Source organism: Lissotriton helveticus, chromosome 2_2 (genome assembly GCF_964261635.1).
Source record: "Lissotriton helveticus chromosome 2_2, aLisHel1.1, whole genome shotgun sequence".
Classification (NCBI taxonomy): Eukaryota; Metazoa; Chordata; class Amphibia; order Caudata; family Salamandridae; genus Lissotriton; species Lissotriton helveticus.
This window is the reverse complement of record NC_136060.1, coordinates 366,321,453-366,336,339: the sequence shown is the minus strand read 5'-3', so window position 1 is coordinate 366,336,339 and position 14,887 is coordinate 366,321,453.

Sequence of the window (14,887 nt, the reverse complement as noted above, 5' to 3'; positions counted from 1 at the left end):
GATTGGTTTTTAGTGACCTGGTTCAACGCTCAACCAGGAAATGGGGGCCTGGGCACGTTCTCTTTGCAGGCTGAAGTGCAGCCTGCATGGAGAAGGCAGACCCTCCAGTATTTCGTGATTTGCAAAAATATCGCGAAACCGGCAGTATTGTAAAAATGCCGCGATTTTAGAAAACTGCCCACGAAATCCGGAATTATTATTATTATATTTTTGGGGGACTCTTAACTGCTGAAATGATGAATGATGAGCAAGGTAATGGTGGGCCAAATACTGCACAATACTTGGGAATGCAAAAGATTTTGCAGAGAAGTTAATACTGAACAGCTATCGACCACACTCACTCCTCTGTCTGCTCTGATTGAATCAAGCAACAGGCTGCTTACAGAGCAGTAGGTTAAGGCATACCAGAGTCCTCCGTCGTGGAACCGAGAAGCAGGCAATACTCCATGGGAGTCCTGCGCTGGTGCAGGTGTTAATTTGTTACCAGAGTTATACATACCATACGGGAAGAGTTGGTTTCTCCATTTGGACAAAAAATTCCTGGAAGAGAAATAAAAAACGCTAATTGACAAATGCACATTTGTGTCACATTTATGCATGCAGAATGTTCTGCACGGAGTTCATTCTGATTGCATTTACAGTCTGAAGGGCACATCTGAAAGGACAGTACAGCTGGAGAGGCGCATCTGTCAAGCTGGTATAGCATAGGTAATCTCAACCAGATGCCAGTGCCCATCTGAAAGGCAAGTATGGCTGAAGCAGAGTGGGAAACGAAAGGCAGAACTTGTAATGGCCACTGAAACTTTGGCAGTTAGATGCGCCACTGAACGGAAAGTAGGACTGAGGAAGAGCACGTCACGCTTAAATCATAAAGGACAGTATCAACAAGGCATACTATTACATCTGAGGCATGTGTTTGAAAGGTTGGCTGATATGTGGAAGAGTCAGTTACATGTTACATGTACAGCCTCAAAGCAGATAGGCGTGAGGAAGGGCCACTCACTAGCTAGTTGAGTAGGACAGAGGTTGCGGATGTAGGGCTGGGGTAAAGTCAGTTGCATGCAAACTTCACTTTGTGAATGACAGAATGCTGGCAGATTTGGTCACATCAGGTGTGTTTTTGAAAGATTAGTAGGGCTGGGGTAGAATCAGGCACCTGCTGTGGGTACATATGATAATCCAGTAGAACTTGGGAAATGTCAGTACCGTCTCAGGAACACTACTGGTAGGCAGACAGCTCACACAAACTCAGTCACACGTAAGTGTTCCCTTGACGGATAGGCATGGCAGGGGTAGAGTGTTGCGCATGCACCTCTGAGGGACCAGTAGGGCTGTTTAGAAATCACTGGATGTCCTTAAGAGCAGGTTCAGCCATGCCTTAACAAGTAATGCCAAATTCAATAGGTTTGGCTTCTGTGGAGGACATGCATTTAGAAGGACACATACATTAACAGACAGAATATGACGTACTCACTTCCATGGTGTCACAGAGTCCAACACATACAGTACCCACGAATCATGATAACTCACCAACACACATTGAAAACACTTTGTGTTTGTCGGTGCATGTATTTGTCTAAGAGAAGCTTGCACAGCTGATGTCTGTGTGGTACCAATTTTTGTGTGTGCAGGAAGCATGCACTTTAGGTGCTCAAACAGTACCACTTCTATTTGCGTGGGTGAAGGTGCATACATGAGCACTAGAACATCCCAGGGAGAAATACAGCTCCCTCCCACGAGGTTAGAACTGGAGCTGTGCTCCTGTAGGACTACAGTCACTTTAAACATGGCTATTTCAAAGTAGAATACTCTGCTGAAACAGTTTCCATTGATTTCAGGCTGATAAAGAATGATTATGAGTAAAATAAATTGCCGCAAAAACGCAGCTAAATTTCCATATTTGTGCCGCTAAACTCCAAATTTGTGCCGCTAAATTTGCTAATCCATGCCGCAAAATCCTGGGGGGTCTGAGAAGGGGAAAGTGCGTATGACTGGTTTAAGCGGCTCGAGAGGGCCGACTAAACAGTCATTGCACACTTTGGAGTGGGCAAACCACCCCTCTCCTGCCCTGCTCCAAGAGCAGAGCAGAACCGCCCACCCACCTACCGGCAAATCAGCAGGAAGCAGCATAATATGGTAATAACGCAAAGTTATTATCATTTTATGTTTCTGCTCCGCACTGCTTAACCCTTTTGGTGCGTCGGACGGTCCCCGGCCATCCGGCGTCACGGTGGGCGTGTGCGAAGGATGACCAGGAGGCCATCCGAACCACGGCCACTCTTTATTTTACCCGCACCGCGGCAAAATTCGCGCCGCAGTCAACAGGCTAAAAGCAGTAGGGTGACGCTCCTCCTTCATAGCGGGGGAGCCTCCACTGATGAGTACGCGACAGAACGAAGAGTGTGGAAGCACATAGACTGACATGTTTGTTGGCATTCACCAGATTTCAAGGTACATGAAGCCTTTCATGTGCCCCCATTGCGATATAGTTATAGTTGTGTTAAGGAGGAAATTGTGTTATTTAGGTATGTGTATGTCTTTACATATTTGAGGCAGGTGACATACTGAAGGTTCTCTTATTCCATAAATTAGGTTCCGAAAGAGAACACTGGGTTAGACAGAGAGAGAAGCGGTTGGGGACTGAATCTGTCTTGTGCACTATTAAGACTATTCATTCAGATAACAGGATGGTGAAAAATCTTTCGTCAAGAAGTTTGAGCCAAGGAGATGATTTATTGAAGACGTTATCCTGGCCCCTGGAGTCATGTTGCCACTCACGATAATTTGAGAGATGTTTGAAAGCAACTTGGTGGTACACTGTAACCGATTATGCTACTGTGTAGTGTTTGTGTCTGCTGAGACTTGACTGGCTTCAGTGCTTCATTCCCCATACGGTCCGTTTACCAAACGCTGGAGCGCACATCTTGGCATCGAGTTCCCGTATACAGATTATTCATTGCGCGCCCCACTGACAGCTGATGATCCATCGTGCGCCACACCGAGAGTTATGTTGCTCCACCTTGTTCACTGTCAGCAGGTGTAGTGTATATTTACTATTCATCCCGCTTACCGGAGCTGATTGTGGCTGCCGGAATCATTTTGGTTCGCTGTTCACTCTGTAAGGGTCGGCTATTATAAGCAGTTTCATCGCCCCGATTCAAAAAGTTAAAATGTGACGCAAGTCAAATTTTACGACTTTTGCTATTCACAATGACCTTTGTAAATACCAAAAGTCATAAAGTTCAAAGTTCAGCACGATCTCTTGGAGTCTCTGTAACCCACTTTCTCAGATCTGTACAACATTACATCAGAGATCAGCACACTTTTGTGATAATTGGATGCGTGTGCTGACAGTAATTAGCATGCCATTTTGGACATCCTGTAGACAATTGGCATATTTTAGGGGGCTTTAGTGCACAATATTCCATATTGCATTTTATTGTTTGTGTTTTTTGTTTACTACACTTTTTGTTGGCATAATTGTCTATTTTCTATATAGAATTGTTTGGGGAAAATATTATTTGTCACTGGTAGTTGGATATACTTGAAAGTGTGTGTGAGTGTAAGGTTCATAATGATGCAAACAGTGACACCCCGGCTCCTTTTCTTCAAGAACCTGGGGAACTACCATTGAGATGGCAGATTTGGTTTAGGCCAGTCAATGCATAGTTGGATGCAATTAATGGTCGTCAGTGTCTGTTCGTGTGCAAGAATCCTACATTAGCTGAGGCTGTTGATATAGTAAAAAGTATAGAGTTATTTAGGTAGGACTCTAAATGATTTGAAAGTTGTATACAGGTGCCTGTTATGAATCGCGGTTCAAACAGAGGGCAACAGTTGTAAACATCAGCAACAATTAAATTCAACACCTATATCTAGTGGCATGGTAAATAATAAACAACATGTTTTAGGTGTGGTTCCCCATTCCATGCATCTAGTTTTAAAAATTGACCTGCGCTTACACAAGAGTGTTGGAAATGCAACAAATTGAGTCACTTAGTAAGGTGTGTAGAGGGGGCAAACGCCTTGGGAATAACAAAAGTGCTTTTAGAGGCACAACTGCTTGCACTGTACAAAGTCAAGATAATGTAGAGGACTTGAAATGCTTACAGAACAAAGTTGAGGAATCAGTACTAGCAGTTGACATTATTGAAGATAAGAAGAATTTAGGTTCTATGTGTTATAGCTATCCGTTGGTCAAATTTGATTAATGGCTGCCCTATTTTTCTTTTGGTGGACTCTGGTGCCAGGATCACTATAACTGACATTACCAAATGTAATGAGAAATAGAGGGTCCAAGTACAATTACCTCCTGATGTCATAACCACTGCTTCTGAGGGGAGCAGAATATATTTAGTGGGTTATTTTTGGGCTACTATTGGTTGTTACACCAAGGAAATCAAAGGCAAAGTACACGTGGCAAAAAAAGGGATCAATGTGCTGGGTTGGTAGCATCAGGCTGATTTTGCCATTTTAATAAGACCAGGGAAGAAACACCCCATAGCATTGAAAGATGGCCAGAGTGTTGAAAGTACATTTACCAATGAAAATGTTGATTGGGCGTTTGAATTCTCACACATTTTTCAGATTGTATCAGTTAAATCAAACGTTTCATGCATTAAATAAGGAGAAAGAAGGATGTACTCTTGTCACACACAAATTGCATAATGTGCCTTTTAGTGTGAGAAGGAATGTGTCCAAACGTTTGTCTCAAATGCAACAGGATGGCATTATTGAAATGGTAGTTGCTATGTTATGGTTGTCACAAGTTGTTTTGGACAAGAAGAGATCTGGGACCTATGCTTATGTATTGATTTGAGGAGTGTAATTGATGCCATATGGGTGGAAAAGTTCCCTATTTCGCACACTGAGGGTCTCATTACAGAGGAATGTCAGGAAATGTGGTTTATAAAATTGGGCTTAAAAGCAGCACGTTTTGGCCAATGAATTGCATCATTTGACAGCCTTTGGGACACCAGGTGGTACATTTCAGTTTTGTTGGAAAGGTGGAGAAGGTTAATAAAGTGCTGGTTGAGAGTATTCAGAGTATGTTAAGGTCTTGTGTTGATGGTGTGGAGACGATTATGGATACCTTATGGGCATTTCTCACCACTGTGCACTCTGTAACAGGTCAGATACCCTTTGAAGTGATGAGGGGAAGAAGTGTGAGGTCAAGTCTTTTTCTTGGGTGGATATCTGAGTTTCGTGGTAAGAATGCTGATATTCAGATTCTGTTTGAAAAGGCTAAAATTACAAGTGCTTATGTGGCAAGAGTTGGAGATGGTACACCTATGATGAAAACAATGAAAGAATGCAGTAACTGTAGAAACAGAAGAATGGGTTCATAATAAAGTCCCTTTCTTATTGAGAAAGGGGTTGTCTAAGTTTAGAGAACTTGTACAAGGGAAGATAGTGCATGGTAATTCTGTTCAAGTTTCTAATAGTCAGGGGTAGAAATTGCCCCATGTTGCCAAGATGAAGAAGGACAGAGATACATGATCTGAGAATAGTAAAGATAATTTGAGTAATTTTTGAGGCAGCACTCCATTGGTTGTGACAGTTTGGTAAGAAAGAGTATACACATTAGGAGATTACCTAGGAAATGTATGGGCTAATCTTTTGGCTGTGCCTAAGAATGTGTTGTCTTTAATTTTGTTTATATAAGAAGTGTGTGTGTGGCATGTGGTCTTTCCGTTGTTTCTGTGTGGTTGGTTCTGAGTTGTATTGTAAACAAGTCTTTTGTTGTAAATAATAAAAGGGGAGATAAGTGGTATTGTAAAAGTAGTGTTAATGAGGCAGTTGTGTTATTTAGGTATGTGTGTATGTCTTTACATAGTTGAGCTGGGGACATACTGAAGGTTATCTTATTACATGAAGATGTTCTGAAAGAGAACTCTGGTTTAGATGGAGAGAGCAGTGGTTAGGGACTGAATGTGTCTTCCGTGCTCTGTAATATTATTACTTATTCATTCTGCTTTATTCAAATAAACATACATTGATTTAACTATATGGTACTCATATCTACTGCACTTTACCACTCACTAAACTTTTCCTGGGATTTACTCTAACAGCATATTATGAGATTCTGATGTTATATTACATCAAGCCTATCATGTGCCCACTCCATACACTTTGCCTGGGATTTATTCTCATAGCATATTTTGAAAGCCTACCATAATATTATGAGGATTTATGAGTGTAATGCATCCAATTGTGAATTACTTTCAATTGCATAAACAGCTAGATTTACGAGTGCAAATGGCTTTGTGAATTGAAGCCTAACTCAGGGAGTAAAGATCTCAATGAGCAATAACAATCAAGCACGATATTGGAGACAGACATTACAAAGCGAGTGTAACATTTTTAGAATATATGCATAAGGATAGAGGGTCAAATGCACAAAGGGGTTTTGCAGTCTCAAACCCTGCAGCTCTGAAAAAACAATAACGTTTGTGACCCTCCTTTCCATACGTACAAAGCCCATTTTTGATATGGGAAACCTATTAGTGTAAAGGGCGACTCTATAGATTAATTACAGGAATAAGACAGGTAAGAAGTTCAAGAACTGTAGTGTAGTTCCTATATTCCCAATTGGCTCTGCGCATTGGAATAATATATCCTATAGATTTGACGTAGGACTTAGGTCCACTAGGTCTCTATCGAATATATTAAACTTAATTGTGAGTGCCAGCTAGCTCAGAGGTCACTAGAAACTTTCTCGAATAAACAAGAAGGGATTAGTTTCGGACAACCGCATACACATGACAACTTTGTTTCCCCAAGATAAAACATTTCTTCAGAGTCGTGGAAACAATAGATAGATATTTCTCTCAGTCAATCATGCATGCTTCGTTTCATCAGAGGTGCAGAGAAATAGAGAGACAGGCATTTTCAATAAAAGTATTTATTGAACAGTCTTCTTTCTCATGCAGAAGAAATGAACTGCTACAATCGTAATACCGGCTGTAAAGTATAATGCGTACAGCAAGAAGAGTATTATAAAAATAATACTGTAAAAGCATGGTATGGTTTCTAAGCCATAAAATACATACATTAACAAATAAAGACTAAAAGTACTCAACTGGTGCTTCTAAAATACGCCTACCCCAATGTACCTAACCTAAGTCTAGTACAAGGGAAGAAGTAACTGAGGCGTAGCATAGGTTTAGTATTCTTTTGCCAAGAATTTATCCAAGATTTCTCTAAAGTCTAATCATCTCCGGACCTTGGTTTAGAATGAAGGAGGTCTGGTATGTCTCTGTCTCAGGACTCGATTTCTCAACACCCCGCAAGGGGAGCTTGGAAACATTGGAGCTGGATTTCTCGGCAAGAGAAACAACAGCGTCTTTCTCAGTGTGTCTGCTGGAGGGTCGGCTTCCTTGGGCACTTGCTGTAGCGAGATACGTCAGGCAAGTAGATAGTCAAACTGCTCCAAACCACCGTGTGTTTGCTAGGGCAAGTGTGGGCATATTTATACCTTGAAGGTGCAGAGTTTGACGTAAAGATGGACATAATAACATCATCAAAGAGTCTCAGTCCTTTGAAAACTCCATGAGTTCTTGGACAAATCAATATTCAAGCAAGAGGAAGTCCCTAACTGCTGAAGCTGAGTTTTCCAAGAAATTGTTGTGGATTTTCGGAACTAGTGGAAGTAGCCATGCCATATTTGGACTGCATGGGCTATGTCTAAATATGGTTATGATTTCTATGGCTATATAAGCATAGGGTGATTTATATCTATATAAGGGCATGAATCGAGAAAATTACACTAGGGTCCTAAAATGCTATATAACACCCACTCCACTTTATTATGTTCGACATTATTAAATTCTAAGCATTTAAAACATATCTAAAGCATGTTTTTACTATCCCGCCCAAAAATACATAAAATGCATTTGAAAATGGTTGTGCACATAAAATGAGCATTTGTACAGTACGAATTTAAAAGCAATGATTTCATTGTAAGCAGATGATATGATATTGGCAATGCTAACCGAATGAATCACGAAAATTACATTTATGAAATGGCTCTTAGTTACAGAAGAAAAAGTCGAGACCATCCCATAGCAGAATATATAAACTGTATTGGCTTGTTGATAAGGTCAATATTGTTTCTAGGAAGTATTCAAGGAATTTCTTGCTCTCTAAGAATAGTTCTACTTTAAGCAGATTAATTTGTGCAAAAAAAAAAAAAAGAAAAGTTACATTTTGGAAAAAAGTCAAATCAAATCGTAGAAAAATAGAATTCCAAAGTTTGAATTTTTGTTTTGAAAAAGCGAAGGTCGAATTCAGAGTTCATAGAACGCTGTGTGCTCATTTCAAAAGTTATTCTCGGTGTCAGGAGAAAATATTAAATCTTCTAGGTTGGCAAAGAAATTGTCTACCACAGTAGGTGAAAGTTGAACCACTTCATTAAGTAGATCAATCGTACACAGATGAGAAGCATCGCCGTCAGCGTCAGTCGCATTAGCAATGTTCGCAGTAGATGGTACCTATGTGCCTGTTGGTCCACATATCTCACCGTCAGCTGGAATTGCTGGTGAGACCTCAATGAATGCCGTCATCAGGATTGGTAGCCATTGGGGGCAACACAATGCATGAGCCGTTACCGAACCGAGCAAAGCGTCAACATCCGTTGGCAGTGTTGATGGAAGTGTCAGACAAATTTCCAACACGCATTCCTCTCCACAAAGCAGGCATCGTAGAACAGGTAAGATGCAATCTTGCCAGATTGGTCTGAACGAAAGGAACCACGTGGTATTCAGATCTCTCAAACGAGCCAAGCCAAGAATCTGTGTTATGCGTTTACAATACTGGATGGCCAGAAGAGTGTTCTCCATTGTAATCTGGGTATCGCTGGTGACCGGACTTTCCATAATGGAGCAGGAGGAATACAACTAGTATCCCTGCTACGAGTCCCAAGATCAGAGGCTGGCCGCTGAACACAGAGTGCACGAAGTTTAGAAAAATGCCTAGGACTGCTTCAAAGGGTGCTAACAGTCCCGAACAAATCGTCTTAAATACATGTACATTACCACTGGTATCAGACATGTTTAAGATGCGACCTAATATTTCTGCGAAATGTATGGGGCAGTTCGTTAATAATAAGGCATGTATCTCCACAGCGGACCTTGCAACTTGTTGATCATACAACTCTTTGGACGAGGTCAGTGGCACGTTTTTTTGCAAAAGAATGACTTTCATTCTGTTTCAAGTATCAATTAGAATAAAAGAGATGTTCAGTGAAGGTCATAACGGCGACTCCCCGTCTGTCTTAGTTTTAGGAAACAATACTTGCATACAACAAGTGACCCTGGCTGACACACTAACGAGAAAGGCTATTCCTGGCATCATTCCACAACAGCTGTGATCATTCAACATTATGTAGCTTCCATTGGAAAGCTGCCTAAAAATTGGATCTATCACCGCTGCCGGGGAACCCTGCAGGTGGCATGATAAGTTGTTTGAAGAACCATCGCAGGCTCCATGTAAATTAATGTAAAGAGAAAGTGGTTTCCCCTTGACTATGTTTAAAATACCAATACAAATATTTATAAACAAACGATAATTCTGTTGAAAGACATTTATTTAATTCAATAATTAAAAATATAGCAATAAAAAACACAATAAAATACAAAAATGTAGAAAATTGTCCCTCCAGTAATAAAAAGAAATTACAATTCAAGTACATAAACAAGAATTATGACCCGCATAATGCAGACATGGACAGACATATGTAAGACATTCAGGTTTGTGCAATACAATTTGTACACTGTAGGTCCTTATTTAAACCTTAATACATTACACTATACAGTTTGTACTTGTACTAAGGTTGTGGATTTATCAGTTGTACACAAACAAGAGTTGCGTCGGCGTGTTTCGATGGTAAGAACTGATTAATCCATCTTTGTCAAGGCTATCTTTGTCTCTGTCCTAAAAGCAGGGTCATGTGCAATGGTATACAACGTTTACCACGCAATTTTTACAACGCAGTACCATTACCACGCCACTTTTACAACGCAAAAACTTTTACAACGCGTACCAATACCACGCAGGATTTTACAACGCATATACTTTTACAACGCATACCATTACAACGTAAGTATTGGTAAGTATATAATTATTTTTTAAATGATATATGTTTGGGTTTTTGGGTAAAGGGGTATTTTTAGGGTTTAGGGTCAGTTTTCAGTTTTTGGGTAAAGGGGCATTTTTAGGGTTCAGGGTCAGTTTTCAGTTTTTGGGAAAAGGGGTATTTTTAGGGTTCAGGGTCAGTTTTCAGTTTTTGGGTAAAGGGGTATTTTTAGGGTTCAGGGTCAGTTTTCAGTTTTTGGGTAAAGGGGTATTTTTAGGGTTGTAATTGTATTGTAATTGTATTGTATTGTATTGTAAAAATATTTATTAAGCGCGGTTGCTGCCCGTAGGCGTCCAAGCGCTGGGTTGAAGCAAGGAAGAGACGGGAGGCTAAGGTACGAAGGAACTTGCAAACAGCAGTGTCTTTAAGTTTTTCCGGAATGGGAGGAGGTCTGGGTTAGACCGGAGTGAGATGGGGAGAGCATTCCAGAGCCTGCCGGCGTTCAGAGAAAACAGCCTACCCCCAGACCTGGCTCGCTTTACTCTGGGGACAACGGCGAGGAACGCCTCCGTCGACCGAAGGTTCCTGTTAGGGTGGTAGGGGATGACAAGGTCGGTGTTAATGGCTGGACCCGTCTTCCAGAAGGCGCAGTGCGCCAAGCATAGCGCCTTGAAGGCCACTCTCTGCCTCACTGGCAGCCAGTGAAGATCTTTTAGAGCAGGTCTGGCTGACTGGGTGCGTGGGATTTTCAGCAGGGTGCGTGCTGCACAGTTTTGCACAACCTGCAATTTTCGGAGGGTCATCTCAGGTGCCCCCACGTATAGGGCATTGTTCGAGTCCAGGCGAGACTGGATGAGACCCTGTATCGCCACCTTTTTGGCCTCTAGGGGAAGTAGCGGGAGAACCTTCCTCAAGATTCTAAGTAGGCCAAAACAGGTGGCGGACAGTTTTGTGGCCTGGGTGGAGAAGGAGAGTTTGTTGTCCAGCCACACTCCCAGGCTCTTGACACTTTCCTTAGGGGTGGGGGGGGGGCCTAGTGTGCTGGGCCACAAGGAGGAAAAAGGCACAGGAGAGGTAGGACCTAGGAGCATAAGCTCCGTTTTTTCTCCGTTTAGTTTTAGGGAGGAGTTGGTCATCCAACCCTTAACGTCCTCTAGGCATTTTAGCAGGTCGGCTGGGGAATGCCTGTTGTTCTCCGTGGCCAGCGAGACCACAAGCTGGGTGGGTTCAGGGTCAGTTTTCAGTTTTTGGGTAAAGGGGTATTTTTAGGGTTCAGGGTCAGTTTTCAGTTTTTGGGTAAAGGGGTATTTTTAGGGTTCAGGGTCAGTTTTTGGTTTTTAGGGTAAAGGGATATTTTTAGGGTTCAGGGTCAGTTTTTAGTTTTTGGGTAAAGGGGTATTTTTAGGGTTCAGGGTCAGTTTTGGGTTTTTGGGGTACAGGGGTATTTTTAGGGTACAGGGTCAGTTTTCAGTTTTTGGGTAAAGGGTATTTTTAGGTTTCAGGGTCAGTTTTGGGTTTTTGGGGTACAGGGGTATTTTTGATAAATTAAATTAAATTACATTTAAAATAAATTAATTAAATAAAATAAAATTAAATTACATTATATTAAAATATTTTTAATTAATTTAAATTAAAAAATTATTATATACTTACCAATACTTACGTTGTAATGGTATGCGTTGTAAAGGTATATGCGTTGTAAAATCCTGCGTGGTAATGGTATGCGTTGTAAAAGTTTATGCGTTGTAAAACTTTCGTTGTAATGGTATGCGTGGTAAAAGTATGCGTTGTAATGTCATATATCCTGTGCAATGATTCACCCCTGTTGGTAGTCAAACGACGTCAAAAGTACGGCGTTGCTGCCTCTCTATGGTAGTCATCAAGTAAGAGCATCACAAGAAAGTACTCCTCATGGGAGACTTGATACAGTGGCCGTAAGTGGCTTTCTATACTGTTGTGAGATTCCTTTGGCTTTGAGCAAGAATCATAAATCGTGTAAGAATGTGTCCTCGAGACAGTCAGGGCTGTTGTTCCTCTTGCTTAGTCAGATAGCCTCTATAGGTTTGTGTTGTCCTGGACTGTGAGAGGGTGTTTCACACAACACATATGAAGGAACAACACTCCTAGTAAAGATTCGGGCTAAATTTCCCGATGTCGTGAGGGTATAGTTTCTTTGGTCGCATTAAGTCCCTCACTGCTGGATGCTGATAAAGTAAAAGCGGTTCCATCGGCATCTCTGCTCTGGCGGAATGGCGTCTTATCTGGGGTCCAGTGTAAATTAATGCCCTGACACAAAAGTGAACCGCTTACTGAGTTTTTGCAATTTTTACCACTAGGAAATACCTCCTTTTCCCCACTCCAACATTTGTGTGTGTATGGTAAATCCTAGGTCGACTTTATGTACTCTTTACCCAACCTTTCATACAGGCCGTCTGGTATGTGTTTTAAGCAATACTGAAACTGGAAAATCGTCACTAGTATCGTGATGGTGCCATGTATTATCCATTCAATGGCTGATTTCTCAGAAACGGTTAATGGAAATCTTTCCAGTTTTTCTATGCTCAGCACCATATAGTCTGCTCCCCTCTGTGCCAAAGAGATTTGTTTGTCTGTAAGGTTAAATCCAGTAAACAATGACGTAGTGCTGATTAGACGCCCAGGCACATAGCCTGAACAAAGGTTTTGTAACGTCCAGCCTAGCAGCATTATAGAACGTAATTGAGACTGGCCATATTGTAACATGAGCAAGTGCTGTTCCATTATGTCTATGGCAGACGATACAATGCTGTCAAAAGAATAAATCCTGGGTGACAGAGTTGTTAAACCATTGTCAACTACAGAGGGAACTTTCTCTAAATTAATACGATCAATTTCTCTTACTAGTTCTGCAGTTTCCATTTGCGTGACTTTCCATACTTCATTATAAGCAGCGTATATACCGACGTATATGAAACGTTTTTGACGTGGTTTATGAGGCCCTTGTAAGAAGTCTCTCAAATCAACGCCATCTTTAGTTAAAGTTAAGAGTTGTTTTATATCTGGAAGTGTGGATTTCTGCAGCCACTCAAGGCACAGTTGTCCCACACTGTAAGTTGTTATTATCCCTGAATGTTGTCCCTGGACATATCTTGGATCTGGCCTAGTTACTGTAAATCCTTGTGTTTTATTCAGGAATCTATCTTGACAGTTATTCGTGTCTGTGGGCCTGATTAACCATTTTTTTCCAATCAGGATTAGTCCTGTTCTGTTTTAAAATATAGTTTACGTCTACCTCCTCATCTGTAGTGGCATTACTATCAGGACTGGGTTTAGGTATGGACGGCTTGTTTAAATCTTTTATCTTAGCCAAGGCCAAGACAAGATGTCTGTTGAACAGTTTAATTTAAAAACATTATTTGTTCTGGGATTATGCAGGCTCTGAATAAGGCTTCTAAACCTTGCACCTGCCAGTCTTTTGTGCCCCAGACAGTTTTTGTTTCAATGTTGTCTCTCCAGAAGTCAAAGCCTAATAAGGACAGCTGAGCATAAAAGGCTGCAGAATAAATTTGCTCAGTATTAGTGAACATACTTTTCATTCCTGTCTGATTAACATTTCTAAACTAAAATGTTTCTGGATTTGTCACATTAAAACCTGAGAAGTATGGACATTTTTCATAAAATGTTTTTGAGCTACCCTTTGGTGGCGTTGGACAATGTTCCCATTGATTATAAGTTAAAACATTTCTAGGGTTTGCAGATTTGTGCAAATAATGGTGACCACAATGATTAAAACAATACCTTTCTTCATAATCTGATGTACCTTTTAAGTATTCATGTTTTGCAAATTTTGCTGACATTTCTAAGTGTGCCATCATGTTATTAACAGTCTTAAAGTCTCAGTCATCAGAAAATGTACTGGGTGAAACGAAATCACTCAAGGAAACCTTAAATTGTTGTGGAATCTTCAACAGCTCTACAGGACCATAAATGTCATAATCAGTTCTGTCCCATGCTATACTACCTGGTATAGGAATGGCTGTGATGTTTACTGATGACAAGTCTCTTTGTTCACAATGAGATGATTTGTGTGGATTCAGGAGCAAGTTGATGTTCTTACTTGCTGTGTCCATTTTACTATATTTTCCATCTATCAGCTTTCCCAAACTTAAAACAAGAATGAGCCAAAGTAGGAGAAAAAGTACACCTAACACAATCCACAATTCAACCCATGGTGAAACCAGATATGTATTTGCAAGCTGGTGAAAAAGTTCTGTAACTTGTTCCTTGAATGTTTTATTAGCTGGCATTGTTTTGGGCTCACTGGGATCCTCAGAAAACATATCAAAGTTGATGAAATAGCTAGAGGCAGTTCTGTCAATAGTTGGTATCGCATCCGGATTACTTGAAATCACTGGAGCTGCTTGATCCCTTGTCATATTAGTAGTCAGAGGCTATATCATTGTAGACAGGAGTGTCTTGACATACTGTTATTTGGGTTTCAAGAGGCACAAGTTCCATGCCTTTGTTGCATAGTCCTTCTTTTATCACTGCAGATTCTTCAAAGGTGATGAGTCTTTTAGTTTGAACCTTTGATTAGTAGCAAGATTTGGTCGTCTGCTACATCTTTGGAGTCCACTGGGCCTTCTCCTTATTATCGGCCACATGGTGTGGTTTGACCAGGTCGATGGATAAAAACCGGTTCTCCTTTCTTCCAGCAAGGGGCGGCAGTAACACTGTTCTTGATCCGTGGATTGCTAGCACAGGTACTGGTTTTCTGTGAGAAGGCCCAAATTCCTTCTTAACTGCTATTTTCTCTCTGACCTGATCCCCAAC